The 20,170-nt window shown below is 38.6% G+C and overlaps 1 protein-coding gene across 2 annotated transcripts in view; it reads left to right on the top strand.

The window, feature by feature from the left end:
• ST8SIA4 (ST8 alpha-N-acetyl-neuraminide alpha-2,8-sialyltransferase 4) overlaps positions 1-17,425 on the top strand; it is a 119,620-nt gene extending 102,195 nt beyond the window's left edge. Inside the window, exons 5-7 of one of the 2 annotated variants that reach the window (XR_004961825.1) lie at positions 3,834-4,016; positions 4,129-4,308; positions 17,220-17,425. The gene's annotated coding sequence lies outside the window, so the exon portion shown is untranslated. Of the gene's footprint in view, positions 1-3,833; positions 4,033-4,128; positions 4,309-17,219 lie in introns of both variants that reach the window. The other variant, XR_004961824.1, reaches the window with a different exon arrangement.
• The last annotated feature ends 2,745 nt before the right edge of the window (positions 17,426-20,170 follow it).

Genomic DNA, 20,170 nt, shown 5'->3' with positions numbered 1-20,170 from the left:
TTGCTCAAAGTTTTCTTTCTCTCTTTTTTTTTTTTTTTTTTTGGTGCATGGCCCTAACAGGAACTGAACCCGAGACTCTCTGGTCAGCAGGCCAATGCTCCAACCACTGAGCCAAACCAGCCAGGGCTGGAGTTTCTTAATTACATCTTCAATTTCCTTAGTTGTTATTGGTTGTTCAAGTTTTCTATCTCTTCTTGGGTCAGTTTTGGGAGACTGTGCACTTCTAGAAATTTGTACATTTTGCCTAGATTGTCCAATTTGTATAATTGTTCATAGTATTTATTAACAATCATTTGTATTTCTGTATTTTGTTTCTGATTTTGTTTATTTCTCTTTGTTTCTTGGTGAGTATAGATAAGGGTCCCTCAATCTTGTTTACCTTTTCAAAGAACCACATTTTTTTTCACTGATCTTTTGAATTGTTTTTTTAGTCCCTATGTCATTTATTTTTTTCTCTGACCTTTACTATTTCATCCCTTCTTCTTGCTCTGTGTTTTTCTCTTTGTTTACTTTATAGTTCTTTAAGTTGTAGGGTCAGAAAGTCAATTAGAAAATCTTCTTGTTTATTGAGGTAGTCCTGTAGTGTTATGAGCCTCACTCTCAGGACTGCTTTTGCTATGTCCCATTGATTTTGTGTTGTTGTGTGTTCATTTTCATTGGTTTCCAGGAAGTTTTTAATTTCTGCCTTGATCTCCTTGGTAACCTATTCATTGTTTAATACCATGCTATTTAGTCTCCATGTGTTTGAATATTTTTGCGTGTTATTGTTGTAATTGATTTCTAGTTTCATGGCATTGTGATCTGAGAAGATACTTGACATGATTTTAATATTCTTGAATTGTAGAGACTTACTTTGTGTCCCAACATGTGATCTATCTTCAAGAATGTCCCATGTGCACTTGAGAAGAATGTATATTCTGCAGTTTTGTGGTGAAATGTTCTGTAGATATCAATTAAGTCGAACTTATCTAGTTCGTCATTTAAGGACTCTGTGTCCTTGCTAATTTTTTGGCTAGAAGATCTATTCAGTGATGTCAATGGGGTGTTCAAGTCTCCCACTATGATTGTATTGCTATTGATCTTTTCCTTAAAGTCCTCCAAAAGTTTTTAAATATATTTGGTGCTCCTGTATTTGGAGCATATATGTTTACCAGGGTTATATTTTCTTGTTGAATTGATCCTTTTAATATTAGTAGTGACCTTCTTTGTCTCTTATTATGGCCCTCATTTTGAAGTCTATCTGTGTTCAATCTAGACCTTATCTACGTTGCTTTAATTCCAGTGTCCTTCTTCAAATGTTCATGCTGCCATCAGTTTGACAGTATGAATAGTTATATGACAAAATACAATAAAACCCTCCTTCCTGACTCAGGGAGAAAGCTGAGGCCATGGGGATTAGCCTTCTTTTGAATTCATGCTTGAAAAGAGTAACTGTCAAATAACTCCTGATGCTAAAAAAAAATTTATATATCCAAGTAGTAAAAATATGGGGTGTGAAAGTCCTAACCTTCTTATCTCACTCAGATATAGTCAGTCATAACAGTGGCCCTACGTGATCTGCAACACTGAACCACTCACAAACAACAATTGCCATCTTTCACCCCACTCCAGCCACACCGGTCTCCTTGCTGTTCTTCTGACATATATTCATGCATACCTCGAAGCCTTTGCATTGGTGTACCCTCTTCCTAGTGCTATCTCTACTCTTGGATATTTTCATGGCTTGCTTTTTCTTCGTCTTCTGTTCTTTTTCCAAATGTCACTAAGAAGTGGGCCTTTCCTAATGCTCATCTCTTTCCTACTTTATTTTCCCCTCAAATGCTCATCACTATGTGATATTTACATATTTTACTTATTGTTTACCTTCCCTTTACTATAAAGTTAGCTTTGGGAAGGCAGAGTCTTGTTTCCATTACTCAGTCATCTATTCTCAACGTTTAAAATTGTGTCTAACACATTATAGTGCTCAAAATATAGTTTTTGAGGGAAAGAAACATTTAAAAACTATTTGAAATGTCAAGGTTATCATGATATTCAAAGTTTATTATTTTGATGCCAATGAAAATATTAAAATGAGAAAATATCATACGTTTAATTCAATTTTGTACATTGGAATTCAGTGTAACATTAAGTATTGATATAAAAAAATTTAACTTGTAAATTTAAAAATGTGAAGCTCACCTTTAACATTTTCATAAATTTCTCAAACCATAATCATAAATTATTTTCAGGGCTATCATTCATTCACTGTTTACTCTTTTAAAATGGGTAATAAAATGCCTCCTCTTTGTCAAATAAGTCAATTTGGCTTATCAGAATCATCATTTAAAACAAAACAACAAATAGTAATGTAGACTTTTTGATCTTTGTTATACAATTTCAATATGCAAACAAGACAATAAAGTTTGTTTCCCTTAGCACTACTTAGTTTTTCTTCGTTCACAGTGTCAGACATGCTCCTGTAAGTATATCTAAGACATTGGGTCTTCCCACTTTTGCAATAGGCCTTCTATGAAGGGTGAACATAGCCATGCTTCTCAGTCTGGGAGAGTATGTTGCATTTCACACCAGCTTACACTGAACAAAAACCTGTGCCCACCCTGACCAGTTTGGCCATGTTCCTTTTCTAGTTTTCATTTTATTATTCTGGAATTCATGTGTCCATTATGAAACTATCTTCATATGTTTTCAAGTTATATGGATAAAAATAGTTTTTACAACTAGATCCAGCTATGAATATAATTTTCACAGCACTAATGAATTGAAGCTAGAGTGTGTCTTAGAACAGGGAAAAATTAAGTATGAGGAGAAAAGAAAAAGTTGTTTTTTATTCTTTTTTAAGAACGCTGTTTCTCTTTGGATAATGCTTAATTTCAAAAAGGCTTCAGTAGGTTCTGAGGGGAGGGGGCTGCCAGTTTCAGATGAGTGGAAAAGAGTTAAAATTTAATCAAGCTGATTCAGCCATCTTTGGCTGAATGCTAAGTGGCTCTGTGGATTATTACAAAGGAGGGCAGGAGAAGGGAAAGGTGATATTTTTACTAAATAAGTAAGTGTCAGACAAGCATATTGATATAAAGATATATTTGCTTCACCAATTTACAGAAATTCTTAAAACGTTAAGCTGCACCCAATTTCATTGAGAATTTAGTCAGGAGTAATAAATGAAAAAGTATCAACATCAGTTCTTGAACCTTGATTGCCATTTGTACATAGAATTCATTTATAGTAAGATCATTGTACAATATACATGAAAGGAAAACCTTCTATCTGCATACATAGATATATGCCATTTTAATCGCTACCAGCTAGACTGAGAAGCTGCTCCAGTTCGGGGAGTTAAGAAATCAGAGCAATGGATTTTCTATGTTCTCTAGAACATCTGATTCAATCATGTTTTTCTATTATCTATTGCTCTTGGAGGCAGTTGGTTTCAGGAGCTATGCAGTTTGTGGAATAAAATTAAAATGCCCCCACCTATTCCTAATTAAGATTAAGAGAATTATTTGTCATGTTGAATGTACTTGGGCATAAAATTACAATTATTCTGACATTAAATTCTCATTACTGTATTTCCCCAGTGTGATCTTTTCACAAATATTTGTTGAAATTCTGACGGACAACAATATTTCTTTAAATGCCATTCCCTTGTCTACTTTTCCTTCTTACCTCTCCCTTCAGTCCCCCCAACACCAACCTCTTCTCTATTACAAATTTTGGCATTCAGGCAGAAAAGAACTAAAAACAAAAAGAAGTGTGAAATTATTTCCCCAATGGTTTATATAAGATGATACATTAAGACGAACGACTGATGAAGTCGCTCTCATACCAAACAGGTTTCTGAGAGGCCACTGCAGGTGTCCTGAGGCTGTGATGACAGCAGGAAGAGGCATTTCATCGCTGTGTGGGGGAGGCTGGGCAGTTCCTTACTCCATGGCAACTCTGTGCAGCACCGTCGGTGGGAACCTATGAAAGGACCCGGTGGTGTACACCCACCCCGCCTGCAACCTGCAGTCCTGGTGAGCACTGAAGCCTGTAAGTGCTGCAGATGGCCTGAGGCCAGCTTCCTAACAGTGTCCCAAGAACTTACTCTTGTGATGCCACTGAAATTTTCTGCCTTTTGCTTTCCAGAAAAGCTGACATGTACAACCCTGGACAATGGAAACTAAAAGGAGACCTGCTGGCTTCATTGTCTCTTTTAAAAGTCCCTTCTGAAGGATGTCCGTCCATAATAGCATTGTAGCTCCCCCTAGGACCACACTGCAAGGTCAGCTCTGCCAACAAGTCCAGCACTGGAGACACCAGAAAAAGGTAAGAATATTTGACTTCAAACCTCCTGGCGATTCTCATTAAAAGATAAAGCTACCTCAATCTCTTTGGAGCCTGCTTTTTTTTTTTTTTTTTAATAACACAATAATAAAAGGGGCAATTTGAAAAAGACTTCATGTCATCCACTACATTTTTCTACTGCTTATTCTCAGTCTGTAAATGCATTTAGCAAGTCGAAAGGCAATTGGAAAGTGTGTAGCATATGGTAGTTTTGCAGCCAGGTGAAATACTGCTCAGTCAAGTTAGAAAATTCAAAATCTGACTCTTTTTTTGTTAATTTCTGAGAAGACAGAAAAAGGTAACTGACTTCTAGTCTCAGTCTCTTCATGTGAAGTGACTAATATGCCCAAGGACTTCATTGGATGAAAACACTGTCATAGGCAGAATGTCGCCTATTCTTTCAAAGCGACACCTGAGAGTCTGAGATTCTGAATCCAAATTGGTGATTCAGTGAGAAAAACCACCTTTAATAGATGATGAGTCTCTGTGCACACTGTGTAGCCTTGCTCCAGGGACAGAATTTTTTTGAAGGAGGACTTCTGCTGTATAGAAGGTCAGGCAGGACACATCACATGGGATGGACGTGATTCTAATGGGATAATCAACAGGCCACACACTTCCAGGAGTGACATATTAACATGGCAGCAGTTAAATACTACTTTCTTCTAACATTTTAAAAGAATGTTAATATATTAGGTAATACGAATTATGGTTAAAATTGGTGTGCAAGCAAGCACTGGATTCCAACTAAATAAATATTTGTTGTTACGATAATGGGATCAATATCTCTAATCTATGGATAGCTTGAAAGGCAAAACAACATTTTGTTTCAGGTGTACAGAACCTATTTACCTTGCCATTTCTGTCTTATACAATTTAATTTTCCTTTGTTTTCTAAAAATGTTGAATTACTTCCTTTGTTTTCTACAGTCATTTTAGCACCCCCCAAAACAAAAAAACTTTCCTAGGTATTTATTTATTCAGTAAGGTCTTAGTAAGGTTTACATAATAAGCCTATTAGAAGTACCCGTTGCCAGGATCTTGTGGCCCAGACACAGGGAAAGAGCCTCAGTGTCCCAAGGCAGGAAGCCAGGCCATCGCCAGATAACTGCTAATGGTTGGGACAAACCAAATAAAATGAGAAGAAGCAAACTTTAAAAATATCAATATGCAAGTGTCTATCTTTGTACTAAGAAGACCCTTAAAATGAGAAGGTTTAATTTTTTTTATCAAATCTTAATCAAGTTTGAACTCATTGAATATCAACCACATGCAGGGTGTACTGTGCAAGGAAGTAAATACAGATGAACTGCAATCCTCGTCTCTTCTCCCACTGTCTCCTCTGTTCCCACAGCTTCAGGGACATCTTTTAACAACATCTTTGAGCTGGTCTTTCAGCCCAGACCTGTCTCCTCACCTCCAGACTCAGATAGACAATTGCTCACTCGCAAGTGTAACATGCTAAAGCTAAACATTTCCCCCCCATTGCTGCATGTTTTCTTCTGATGTTTTCTATTTTCACAAGTGATATCATCATCAACCTGGTTATTATGGCCAAAATACAGTTATCTATTTTCTTCAGTCCCTACAAGTGATCAAATGCCACTTATTATAACTCTACATATCTTGTGAATACACAGATTCCCCTCAATTCTTTGACATTATTATAGTCTGAGAGACTATAGTTTTTTACCTGGACAACTACTGGGTCCTTTGAGCTGGTCTCCCTGACCTACCACTCCATTCTCACACAGAGGCAAATTCAAGCAAAGCTGATTTTATCCACCCTTAACACAATCAACTTTTGGACAAAATTCAGAACTCCTTAACCTATATTGTAAAATCTTCCATTATCTGACCCAAGTCCTTTTCCCAACTAAGTTTGCTCTCTCTCTCAGAAATGCATGCATATGTTTCTAAGATTAATTCTAAAGAGAGCCAAATTCACCCTTACTTCCACATACTATTTAGTTTCTTTCTGTGCTCTGCTTCTCCCATCCCTTCAATTTGACAGACTCTTGCTCATCACTCAAAACTCAGTCTAAATATCACTTTCCTTGTAACAGTTTTCATCTTCTCCTATGATACATTACAAACTTCTAGGAAATTAACACAAATCCCACTTTTTTGTATATAAACAATACCCAAATAAAACTTTCAAATCATCTCTAAGTTATTTTTAAGAAAATAAAAAGATAAGTTCTTTTCAGTTACTAAAAGCCTACTCTGTACCATGTATACTGCTAAATGGCTTCATGTAGTAAATTCAGTCTTTAGTATTAATATCTTCTCATTTTACTGATGAGACATCTAAAGCTACATGAATGGAGAATAAAACCAGAAATTTGACTCCTAAGTCACACTAGCTCATGAATTATCTGTGCTCACTTTACAGGCTTCATTTACAAAGTAGCCCAGACACAAGAAAACACAGTAGTTGGGGTTGCAACAGTAAGAGGTCACCATTCACATAGAGAAATGACTGTAAGGAGGTTAGAGTCTGCAAAAGATCATAGATGATGATGAAAAGGAACCTGGTAAAGAGGTCACCAGAAGCCCAGACTGGGTCCTGATGCCTGAGGTGACCCTCACTTCCCACTCCCACCTTCAGATGATTTGGAATCAAGGCAGACTGAAAAGGTGCAGGTGCCTTTACCATGATTGTTGAGCAAATTCTCTACAGAGTGGCCATATCTGAGGGATATTGCTTATGTGGCTGAAGCCAGCTTCCAAATAGGTGTCAAAGAGTCCACTTTCTCTCCCCTTCATCTTGACACTCTTTTTCAATCAGTAAATGGCCTCCTTTGAGCCACTCCTCCCCTATCAACAAAATAAAGTGTAAAAGAAACACAAAGGCATAGATAACAATTGGCCAAACTAGAATTGCTGACACCTTCAGGCAAGCATATCTCCCAAAGACACTGGCCAATCTAAACACATTAAACATCCATGCACATGACTCACTCTGAACAGGTTACCCATTATAACAGACTGACAACACAGTCATAACTGCTCAGGATATACCAACTACTTTTGGTTTTTTTTTGGACTATTTACTTTTGAAGCATGGATTGTTGGTCATAGAGGATATGCTGAACTTCCTAGACAGATTCACAGTTCCAGATATATCAACTACTGTGGACTAACTTATGTCCTGCTTTAGACTAGTGCCTAGATGAACCCAGTCTGTTCTGTCCCAGCTGCCCATGAGCAATGGGTTAAGGAGGAGGAGTTTAGGTCATTTATAATATCTACTGGGCCAAATAATACCTTCATATTTTCCCCAAGTTTAACAGTTGTGGTTTTTACTGAACATTTGAGCCACTGAACCCACTACCTACCTTCTATTAATCCCAGGATAGTTACACCTATTATCTCACAAATATTAGCATATTTTTACTTAATCATTCTGAACCTAGTCTGGGAATTTCTATAATACATACTTTTAAACACATCATCTATTTTGAAGTCTATTTAATATTTTAAAAGGTATATAAAAATTGAAACTTTGGGTATTTTTTAGGGATATTCTTTGAAGAAATATGTTTACATCTTCCAAAACCCGAATTATATCATAGACAACTATAAGTTATTCTTCCAAGATTTCAATAAATCCTAGGAAATCCTATATCTTATAAAGACTATTAACAGTGTTAAAATAAACATAGAGCCTATTTATTATTTGTCAATAACTATTAAGGTCTTCTGAAACAGATGTTTTATGCTGGCAACATGCATTTATTTCTTGAATCTGACATGTCACACTGTATTCCTAGGTCCTCATGTTGTCAGTGAAAGCATTTGTTAAGTGAATGAAGCAGCAATGGTTCCTCTCTTCAGGGACCTTCTACTCCAGATGGGAGTATGAATGAATGAAAGCACAAGAGTAATGTCATTTTAGTAACACAGAAAAAAATGAACATTGAGAGATGTGGTATTGCAGACAAAGATACATTTTCAGTCACATAAACCATGTTTCTAGTCCTATTTTGTTAGTTAGGTGGCTTTGGGTATACCATTTCTTTCTTTAAGCTTTAGATTTCCCATTTGTGAAATGGGTATAACCAAAGCACATAGCTTGCCTTTATATGGCCATTTCAAAACAAACTTTGAGGGTTGTTAGGCGTCATGAAAAAATGTTTAAAAAGAAGAGAATTTTAAGCTGAGATTTTATGAATGAGTAAAATAAAAAAAAAATGGAAATGAGGGTTGATTTTAGTTTCAGTTAAGAAAACAGAGTATAGAAGAAATTGTGCTTATGTGGAGAAAATAGTTAGGAGGCTATGCTGGAGGGGAAGACAATGGCACCTTTGATTAAATTAACAGTGGCAATTGGGCTAATTACATATGAGGATAAGTCAAAGATAATTTCCAAGTTTTGGGTTTCTGAAACAAGATGGAGAGTGGTACAATTCATTGAGGCAAAGAACATCAGAAAAAGGCAGATCAGAAGAGTGGTAAATTAAGAACTTTGTGTATGATAAATTAAATTGCTATAGGTTTTTTTTAATTAACATAAATCTATTAAGGTGTGAGTTGACTATATTGAATGTATTGATCTGGAGCCTACAGGTTTTGATTAGAGAGGTGATTTGTATTAAAAGAAGATTCTAAAAGCAAATGCATCAAGGAAGAGATATTGCTCAAGCCCAAATGATTAGAAAGAGTTGGAAGTCAGAAAAATTACATAGGAGGTATATATATGGAGATATAATTGCACAGAAACCATATTTTCTTTAATCTGGCCTTTTATTTATTAAGTTTTCCCTTTGCCTCAAATTGGCCTCACTTAGCACCCTAACTTGCCCACTTCCCTCCGCCTTGCTTAATCGTTAAGCCCTCAGACAATGACACTGGTCAATAACTGGTAGTCTTAGGAGCATGGTCCTGGGTCTATTGATTATTTAGACAGTTAAACATAATATCTTGGCTCCCGGTTTGTTTTAACTCTGGACCTAGCAAAGCAGAATGATCCCACAGAACAAATTGTTGCAAAATTGGACAGAGCAACTTCATGGCTGATGTCAGGACCAGATGCAATAATCCATTACCCACTGCCCTAGCAACAACCAATCAGTAAAGGCCACAACCCAAAATCCATTAGTCACCAAGACTAATGATTTCTTCCTTACATAATCCATCCCTTAGAAGCCACCGGGGAGCCAGGTCTTTGATTGTGAGCTGCCTGTGCTCCAGGAATGGCACCATGTCCTTAATAAATCTTTACTTCCTTGGCTGCAAACTTCTGTTCATGTTTTATTGGGTTTTGATGTGTGTGTGGGCAAACAAATCCCTTCAGTGCACTAATAGAGCCTGTGGTCTGCTGCTAAAGAAATAGATTAAGAAATTTTCAACTTAGCCCTGGCCAGTTTGGCTCAGCAGTTGAGCGTTGGCCTGTGGACCAGAGAGTCCCAGGTTTGGTTCCTGCTAGGGGCATGTACCACAACAAAAAAGAAAGAAAGAAAGAAATTTTCAACTTAGCAATACAACATGAAGCCATAGGAGTATATAAAAAATATAAAGGACAGCCCTGGCCAGTTTGGCTCAGCAGTTAGAGTGTCAGCCTGAGGACCAGAGAGTCGCGGGTTCAGTTCCTGCTAAGGGTATGTACCTTGGTTCCAGTTTGTCCCCGGCCCGGGTTGGGGTCATGTGGGTGGCGGCCACTCAATGTGTCTCTCTCACACTGATGTTTCTCCCTCTCTCTTCCTCCCTCTCTCCTTCCCGCTCTATTTGAAGATAAATGCAAAAGTGTCCTTGGGTGAGGATTTTAAAAAAAAGTATGAAGGACAAAGCAGCGAAAGGGAACAGAAACTTGGCAAAGGGCCCCACGTGGATAGCAGTAGGGGGAAGGGGACTTAAAACAGGAAATGAAGAAGGCATGTCAGTGGGAGAAAAACTAACTACAACTTCACAGGAACTGAAGAATTCTAAGAAGGGGTCTGTGAACCATTATGAGCACCACAGAGACGCCAAAGAGAAGAGTTATACCCCATGAGATAGGCAATGTTATCACCACTGAAGGCAGTATGTAGGCTAAAGTCAGTTTGGCAGGAATTTGCAAAGTCTGTGTTTATTTCTGAAAATATTTACTGACTTTCCCCCCCAAGAATCCAGATCTTTCTAGTAATCAATATTTCTTTAACTCTGGGTTCAACAAGAGAATATCAGAAAAACAAAATATTCTCTTGTGAATTTTGTCATGACAATGTGTAAATGAGAATGTCATAAACATGTATGCCATTAGTTATAGATGTTCTCCATTGTCCGAATTACTTCAAAATGAGTAGCGCCATTTCCAGCTAGATATCCCAAGGACAAGGAGACAGCAAGTGATGTGTCATGTTTGCTCCAAGAACTCAGAGACAAAATGGACCTATCATTTTATATGATTAGCACTTAGAATGCTTTCCAATTTGCCTAAAAGAAGATTTTCATGTTTAGTGCATTTTTCCACAATTTATTTTTAAATAAATTGTAGCAACTAAAAACTGTGATGTGTTAAGTGTAACTACATACAAAAAAATTGCTTTCAAACTCATTAAAAGCACTCTTCTCTCCCTGAAATCATGCTGATATAGGATTCTATAGAGGAGACAAAGTTCTTTTTTTTGTATTCTAGTACTACATGACTCCAAAAAAACACTTCATTCAGCATCTCTTGTGTGAGTCTTACTTATATTTCACAAATATATATGGTAATATGTACATGATTTGTTTATATATATACACATATACAAAACGTGTGTGTGTATAAGATAATATGCAAGCTGGAGTTTTTAAAAATAATTTATGCTACAGGCAGGTGGTAGGCAAAAGCCTGTACTTCATTACCTAGGCCATTGCATCTGCAAAAAATAAAGTTACCAGTGTATGAATATGAAAAGGAAATATGTCCCCACAAATTGACCTAATTTCCTCCTGTCCATCCATAGCTCTGAATGGATGTTGCCTAATGAAGAAAAAAAAAAGTGGACTTTCTTCTACCCTGGGAATTTTTGCTGTATTTTAGAAAAGCAAAATTTAGTTTAAAAAATAAATAAATTCTCTTTAAATTTAGAGAATGTTTTCAATGACAAGCATGGCCATTCTCATATGCACTTGTAAGTAAATAGAACGTTCAGGCTTCGGTTCCCTTGGCTTCTACCTTAGCCCACAGCGTCCCCAGCATTCCTCAGCGAACACACACGGAAGTGATTCCACTAGTGAAGTAACTTCAAGTGAGGAGCTTTTCCATGCTATAAGTCAAGAAATTTAACCCTGACTCTTGTAATGATATTTCCTTTGTTACCAGGCATTTAGCAAATTTTATGATATTAATATTATGGAATATAATATTATGTCTGTTGCAAAAATGCAGCAATTTTTACACTGAATTTTCTTTGATCACGTTCTTCTTATAGTCTTCTTAAATCTCCCATTCACCCCATTTCTCGGAATCTCAGTAGTTTTAGTTATGATATGTATCTTAGATTCTCCTTTTTAAATCTTTGTCATCTTCTTTTCCTTTGCAAACAGCTGAGTTCCGAACCTTTACTTGGCCACTGCTCACATCCTCTAAAATTGGATTAGCTGTGGACTATATAACATTTGCAAAAACTTCCGTCGTCATGCCTTGTATCTAAGAGACAAAGAAGCAGACCATAACATAAAAAGAAATATTTTCAGATGTTTTACCTTTTGTAGTAAAATGTTCTAATACTGATTTCAACAGATTCTTGCAAATGCAAAAGAAACTCTTTTATTACCAAGGTACTCAAGGCAGAATTCACAGCTACTAGACTGGAACTTGAGGAACCTCTGTCCTCTCTTCAGCTCTATAGCTTAACCCTGCCCTGACCTCAGAAAGCCAAACTGATGTTGCCCAACCAGGAAGCTATGAGAACAGAAGTGAAGTATTCAATGTATTTCATCAAGTCCACTTAAAGAAAATTTCTACGTTGGAGTCATTATAGTTCAAGGTTGGGGTTGATGTTTTCATGTTAGTTTTCAATTTTTTCTCCATGTACTTTGTACTCTTTAAGCTGTGTGAGATGTGAAGTATAGGAGAAATAGGAAGAAATTGTATTTTATACACATGACAATAAATGTAAAAGTATCTTCACCTCTAGGGCTAGAGGTGGCCCTAGCATAAATGGATCTTAAATAGGTCAGAACACCTTTAAAAATGATAGAGACATAAATGGTAATGAAGAGAAGATGAGAGTGTTGTACCACATCTTTAAGTATGACCCAGACCAGCAAACATTCCCATGGCGTGATCCTCTGAACTTCTTTTGGCAGCAGGACACAGAGTGAGATGGCGGATGAACATGCCCTTAATGGGCTACCCACCTTCACTGTAATGCCTTGGTGAAAATAGACTTGCCAAATCACTTTGAGAGAGTCGTTTAATTTCATCCTGATCAAATTTTACAGGTTGTGATTCAAATTATTCCACGTTGTCGGCTGCAAGACTTCATCAGGAATGAATTTGTTCTGCTTGGACTCCTTAGTTAGTATTCAAGAAGGACCTCTGTGATTAGCCAAATCAAAACCTTTCAGCGGCAGCCCAGACACATTCAGACTGAATCTCTGCAGCTGACTTTTCTAACAAAACATTATCTCCTCTTTAATCAAGGGCTAAAACACATGATTTTTTTCCCCTTCACTCTCAGTAAATAATTGAACTGTGAGCTAAACACAGAATCTGGAGGGGCTAAGACCCACACCCCTACTTTCCCACCCCAAATGATCAAGTTGCCTCTTCTTCAAGACACTCCTATAAGTTCTCTGGTCCTCTCAATACAGCCAGGCACTCAGAACAGCCTAAGTGAGGCCTTTAGAAACCTTTTGGTGGGTGAGGTTTGAGGGGAAGGGGGTTGGGGCTGTGGAACCCAGGCAACTTAAATTTGTTGGAGCAATCCCAGCAGGAGCACACCAGGGAAGTCTTCGCTTGAACAAACAAAGGCACTTCTACCCCACTTAGCAGCCAGAATCTACTTTAGGTTAATTGTCCTGCTTATTGCAGGAAGCTCATTTCCCAGAGTCATGGCTCCCCTCCCCTGTGTAAAGCACTGGGCGCTTTCTCTGGGTCTTAATGGAGATTCTAAATGTCATCGCGCAGTTGCTTCAGCCTTTTCTCTTTCCTCTCTTGCTCTCTTTTTCTTGTTTTAAGCTCATTGACTGGCATCTCTCCTAGCTTAAGCATGCATACAAGTAGCAAATTCTGATTTCTTGTTTCATGGGTGGTTAGCTGTTTATTGTTATCATTTGCTGGCTGGCTAAGCTCTTTGATGACTTTAGAAGACAAGTAAGTACCTCCCGTTTATAGCTTAGTACCTTGGCTGGCGTGGAGCTGTGTTGGATGTGAGCGGTATTTGGAAGTCTGGTGTTCATTCATGGTTTTCTGGTACCCTTACTTCGGCTTCAGAACTGGCTGTTAATAAAGACACCTGACCCGCCATCCAAGAGGGCTTTAGAACATCTTGCTGCCCTAAATCACCTGCCCCTAAACCCCAAAGAGAGGACTATACACTAATACTGTAGGAGATGCATTTTGGTGATGATCCTCATGGAACTCTACTTATAATCGATACTTTTCCCATAAACATTTATATTTCCTGCGTGATTCATTTTGTGATAAACTGCGATGTGTTAAGTAAATGTCGATGATGAAGTCTTTGACCATTAGAAGAAGAATCATAATAGTTAGAGTGCTGTTTATTTAATCTTTATAATCACCATAACAGCTAGGTACAACTATTCTTATTTTATTAATGAGGAAGTAAGCACAAAGAGTTTAAATACATCTGGAAAGACTGCAATGTTGTTAGCAGAATTTTTCCTTCCTGTAATTTCTACCTTAATTTTCCAAACCAAGAAATGTGTTCATCATCATCGAATCGGATTTGGGGAAAAGAAAAAAAAGATACCCAGTCTCTGGCCTTTGTGTATCCCCAAACCTAATCTAGAAATATAGTGTTGAAAATAACACATTAGATATTGTACATATGAGGGGAAATGTCAAAATTAAGATGTCAGAGGACCTCCCTACCTTACAAACTAGAGAAAAAATTCTGCCAGTTTTGGTACTTGTTTATGTGGTGGAGTAAGAAATGAAAACAAAACAAAACAAAAAACGAAAGTGGTCCGGAGCTGAGGATCTTGCTTCCTATTGAAAACCGAAGGACATGTTAATTGGTAACAACCTTGTGCTGCCTGTGGGACCATGGAGAGCCTAGGTGAGAATCTCATCAGAGGTGACAGGCAAACATGACTTTGGAAGTCAGATTTAAATGAGTAGATGAATAATTTTGCATGAACAAGACGTATGTTAGATGCTCATTTTATATTTGTAAAATTAGAGGTGTTGATTTGGAGAGAAGGTAAATTTTAATTTAAAAATCTAGAGTTTGTGGTGGAGCAGAGCATCCAGGATGAGACATCTGGAACGCAAATGGGAGATGTAGCGCTGAGAATTAGGAGAGGTCTGAGCTAGAGACCTGATTTAAGAGCATAAAGACACAACATAGGATTTTTGCAAAGCATTTAATATAAGCAATAGTCATGTTCCAGCCATTTTTGTCTTCCAAAATTTTAAAATAATTTCTGGCACACTACTGATTGGACTCATTGGACAAATACATAAAAGAAATAGCCAGAGACACACACAGGGAAGGAAATCGGATACCTATCAAAATCTGGTTTTCAAACAGAATTAGCTCAAAAGCCACTTTCAGGAATCTTTTTCCTTCCCTAGTCAGAATTAATTCTCCCTTTTGCTCTACTCTCCTGTCACACAGTACCTATATCATAGCACTTAATACATTATGTCTTACTTTATGGTTAATTGCTTTAAACCTCTTTCTCCCACACTAGTTTCCGATTCCTTAGAGACTAGCTGTCAAATCTGAGTATCTTCATATCCCACATTTCATGTAGCACCTGCTTTATAAAGAGTAAGTACTTTCTATAGGCTTATTGCTCTGGCTTGAACTGAATTGACTACAACTGTGCTGAAAGTATTTTTACCTGAACATTAGAATCAGTAAATATATCCTGATAGGGTAGTAAACACTTTTCTATAAGAGGTGTACATTAAACTTTAATACATCTAATATGATTTCGTTTCAAACATTTATCATCCTTTTGCAGTTATGAGAAGGTCTTATAAAGTGTTTTATTGTTGTTGTTGTTGTTTTGTTTTGTTTTTTACCCTATCGATTTGTCAAAGCAGAAGCAATTAAAAAAATAGTCCTGAGAGAAAGAACACTTCACCTAACAAAATTGCCTTTGTTTGTTCAAGATTTTAGGTATATTGTGTTTGTGAAGTAATCAGTTTGGATTTGGCCCATCTCTTTGTTAGCTAATGGATTTCTTCTTTCTATTTAATAATTATGGTAAAGCCTATTTCTGAATAACCACAGGCTTAATTTTTTTTAAATGACAGCTCTTAAAGCCTTGCTTTTTACCTTTTTTGAATAAAATGAAAGTCAAAATTGCTCTCATTGTGTCGCCTAGGTTGTACCATGCATTAAGAAAACATTCTACCGGAAAAAATAGTTAATGACTTTCCTAGCCACATGCCTTCTGCTTAACTAATGACCCGTTTAGAGGAGTTCTAATCAGTTCTTGCTTCCCTTGGCATATAGATAATATAATGCATGGATGGAAACTATAGTTACAGCATTCATTTTTTTCCCCCAATGATTTACAGAAAATCACCTTTTTAACTTCTCTGTAAAAAAATATTTTATTAATGAGGCTCTTTGTAGTCACATTATAATCTATGTTAAATAAAAAAAAAAAATCCAACAATGTCTATTATTTTCCCCTCTGTATTAGAAATAGTTTCTTCTCGTGTTTACTGATTTCTCTCTTATTTTGTACAAGGACACCCATGCTGTTTGAATACAATAACTAAAAAGTAACATAGAATTACTGCCTTTGAATTAATATGTACCTCTTTTGGTGAATCAAGCATTCAAACATATGCTGCCATTTTAGAACATAAAAATGTGTTTTTAAATGGAAATTATAACTGATCATAATAAATCATATGGGGTTTTTGTTGGTGGTGGTAAGAGAGAGGAATCTTAAAATGCAGTAATGTCTTACCAGAAAGGGCATTATTTTTCTGTGGCTAAATGCTGCAAAACCAGAGACAATTGAAAGGCTATATGAATAATTATAGTTGCCCACGAACTTATTCTTATAAAGTCCAAATGTTAATGTTATGCAAAATAACATAACATCTATCATATTTATCCACGTTTTGTGGGAAAGAGGGTTATTTGTTGTATGCTTGTCCGTGACAGCCTTAAGCAGCTACAAAAATAAAAGTAATATCAAGGGCATTTCTCCTCATCTGATTAAAGTCTGCTCACTTATGTAGTCACCTATTTCTGGACAACTTCATTAATAGCCTCTTCAGCCCATCAAAGAACCCTTTTCATGGTCATCCTAATGTAAAACAGCATTCTTTCTCCAGCACATTGTCTAGCTTTATTTTTCTTCCTACCACTTGTCCTTATCTGACATTATATATTTAAAATTGTAGCTGTTTATTATTTTTCTCCACTAGAATGTAACCTAACATGAGACTAAGAGTTTTTTCTGTTATGGTCACCCCTGGATGCCCTCTTCCTATATATATGAAGTGTGTTTTTTTTTCTTTATTGATTTTAGAGAGAGAAGGAGAGAGATATAGAAACATCACTGAAAGAGAACATTGATTGGCTGCCTCCTGCATGCCCCCCAGTTGGGATCAGGCCCACAACCTGGGCATTTGCCCTGACCAGGAATCGAACCGGTGACCTCTTGGTGCATGGATCGATGCTCAACCGCTAAGCCACACCGGCCGGGCTATATGAAGTTTTAAATGAATAAACACTATGCATTGCTTTTAACTCCAGAAGGAAAAAGAAGAACAGCTGGGACTTGTAAAGACAGCTAGAAACAAGGAAGAACAGCAGGGGCTATTAATAGAAGCCCGGCGGTGGGAGTGCTGTGGTTCACAGTGACCTGGTCTAGAACTAACCCAGCAGGCTCACCACTAAAGAAGGAACCATCGCCACCCAGATGCTCAAGACACCCTGCAAATTTCCTCAGCCTTTGCTCCACAGGTATTCACATTCACTGATGCCAGCCTCCTAAGTCCCTCCCCATTTCCTCCTCCCTGACCCCTTGGGAGCTCCATCAATCACCCTGTCAGCTAACTCGGACCTCTGTGTCTATGCCACTTTAAGAAGTCACCTAGACACGCCCCTGTCACATGCACATTCAGGGCTAGCCCCTCTAGAAGTGCACTTGCCTGCCCCAGGCATGGCCCCCTTCACTGGCCTCCTCTGCAGTGCACAGGCCCAGAAAGTTTGTGCAACCCCAGGGGCACAGGCCAACAGTCAGGACCGCCCCAGACCAGGCCCTGTCTTCTGTCACTAGCATATACCACTGTACTCACCTGTAGCTACCCCCACCTCTCAGCTATGCACCTGCATGCCCCAGCCCTAGCAAGCCCTGTCACCAGCCTCCAGGGCAGTGGGCACACCTTGGGAAGACTGCACAGAGAGGATTACACAGAGAGACCATTTCTGTATGATTTCACTTATAAATAGTATCTAAAAACAGAGTAGAGTGGTGCTTACCAGGGACTGGGCTGGGGACGTGGGGAGTCATTAATCAAAGGTACAAACTTTCATTAATATGAATAAGTTCTGGAGATCAGTACAGTCGTCCCTTGCCACTTTGCGCCTCGACTTTTGAGGCTTCACTCTATCGCGGTTTTTTCAAATATATTCATTAAAAAGTTGATCAAGACAGTGAAAATGGTACAGCACACACTCGGTAGTCTGAGTCAATTATACACCCCTGTGTTACAATTACAATTAAAATTACTGTATGTATGGACTGTAGGCCTATGTATTCAAGCACCCCAGGAATCCTTCAATGCCAGGTGCAACCACTCGACCACTCCTTTTGCATGAGCAATAACTTTTTCCCAAAAAATTGGGTGTGGTAAAATCAAGCCAATCAGATCATGCTGTTCACTGACTGGCTATCCTATCCTGGCCACTGATTGGCTCAGCCTCATGAAAAATTGTTTCTCTCATACACGCTTCTACATTGCTATGCATCGAAAGCATCTTTGCTCTTGTGAGTGTTTGCGATTTCTGAGAACTTTTATCTAAGCCCCATGATGACTCTTAAACGTGCTGCTTTTTCTATGGCTTCTGACGATGAAACTAAGTGCCAGAGGAAGATGCTTACCATCCAGGAGAAGGTGAAACTCTTGAATATAATCAAAGATGGCAAGAAAATTGTGAAGATTGCCTGCCATTACTACTTGAATGAGTCTAGTGTACGCTCCATCTGTAAAGATGAAAAGAACATCCATGCAACGGCTACTGTCTCTTTCAACAAGGAAGCAAAGCGCATCGTGACAAATCGTAATAAGTTCACAGTGAAAACGAAGTCTGCCCTAGCCATTTGGATCAGCGACAGCCACAAGAAGAACATTTCGTTGGATTTGCTGGTCATCTAGGAGAAGGCAAGGCAGCTCTATCAGAGCTTTACAGTGGACGAACCTCAACCAGGACCCTCTTCTGCAACATTCATGGATTTCACGGAGAGCAAGGGTTGGTTTGAGAAGTTCCAGAAGAGGTATCATCTGAAGAGTGTCGTTCTCCATGGAGAAGCTGCCTCTGCTGACCAGCCTGCAGCAGAGGACTACGTGAACAACACATTCCAGAAGATCCTTGAGGAGGCCGAGTATCATCCAGAACATGTGTTCAATATGGACAAAACAGGACTTTTCTGGACAAGAATGCCTTTCTGGATATTCATTTTCAAGAATGAGGCCTAGGTTCGTGGCTTCAAGGCGTATAAGGATCACGTGACTATTGTTATGTGTGGAAATGCTGAGGGATTTTTGCTCAAGCTGTCCTTATCTACTAGGCCAAGAACCCCAGGGCCCTGAAGAAGAAGAACAAGAACCCACTGCCAGTGCACTGGATGCACAACAACAAGGGCTGGATCACAAAGCAGCTGTCACCGGACCGGTTCCACAAGTGCTTCATCCCCCAAGTCAAGCTGTATCTTGCAGAGAAGGGACTCGAGTTTAAAATCCTTCTCCTCATGGACAATACTGGAGGTCATGCGCAAGACCTATCCTACAAGGTGTGTGGATAGAGTTCCTTCCTCCCAACATCACTTCTCTGATCCAACCCATGGATCAAGGTGTTACTCGTGCATTCAAAGCTCTCTACACACGAAACACCCTGCAGCATCTCGTCGAAGGCATGGACCTTGAGGAGAACCTCTTGCTGAAGGCGTACTGGCAGCTGTATACCATCGCAACCTGTCTGAAGAATATCCAGGCCGCGTTGAAGGACATAATGATGGAGACCTTGAAGGCAAACCGGAAGATGTTGTGGTCTGAAATTGTCCACGACTACAGAGGATTCACCCCAGAGGATCTAAGCAACTCGGCAGTGGGTAAGGCAGTTAGGCTAGCCTGGATGCTGGAGGAGAAGTTTTCACAGAAAAGACCCGCAATGACGTGGAAGAACTACTGAAGACACATTTGGATCCCTTAACTGACGAGGATCTGGTGGAGATGACTAAGTCTGTGAGTGAGGAGAAAGAAGAGCAGCCAGAGGTTTCTGGGGGTCAGGAAGAGGATGTTGGCCTTCCACTTGAGCGTGTCTCGCAAGTAGTGAAAACTATTAAGGTAGTACAGGACATGATTGGCAAATGGGACCCACAAATGATGCGTGCATTGCAGTTCCAGAATGCACTTGATGGAGCGATAGAACCCTACAAAAGCCTCCTCACGCATATGAAAAGACAGCGTCAGTAACCGCCTATC

The sequence above is a fragment of the Molossus molossus genome, unplaced genomic scaffold, assembly GCF_014108415.1.
Source record: "Molossus molossus isolate mMolMol1 unplaced genomic scaffold, mMolMol1.p scaffold_m16_p_3, whole genome shotgun sequence".
NCBI classification, from domain to species: Eukaryota; Metazoa; Chordata; class Mammalia; order Chiroptera; family Molossidae; genus Molossus; species Molossus molossus.
Note: the sequence above shows the minus strand (reverse complement) of the source record. Positions and strands in the feature narration are given on the sequence as shown.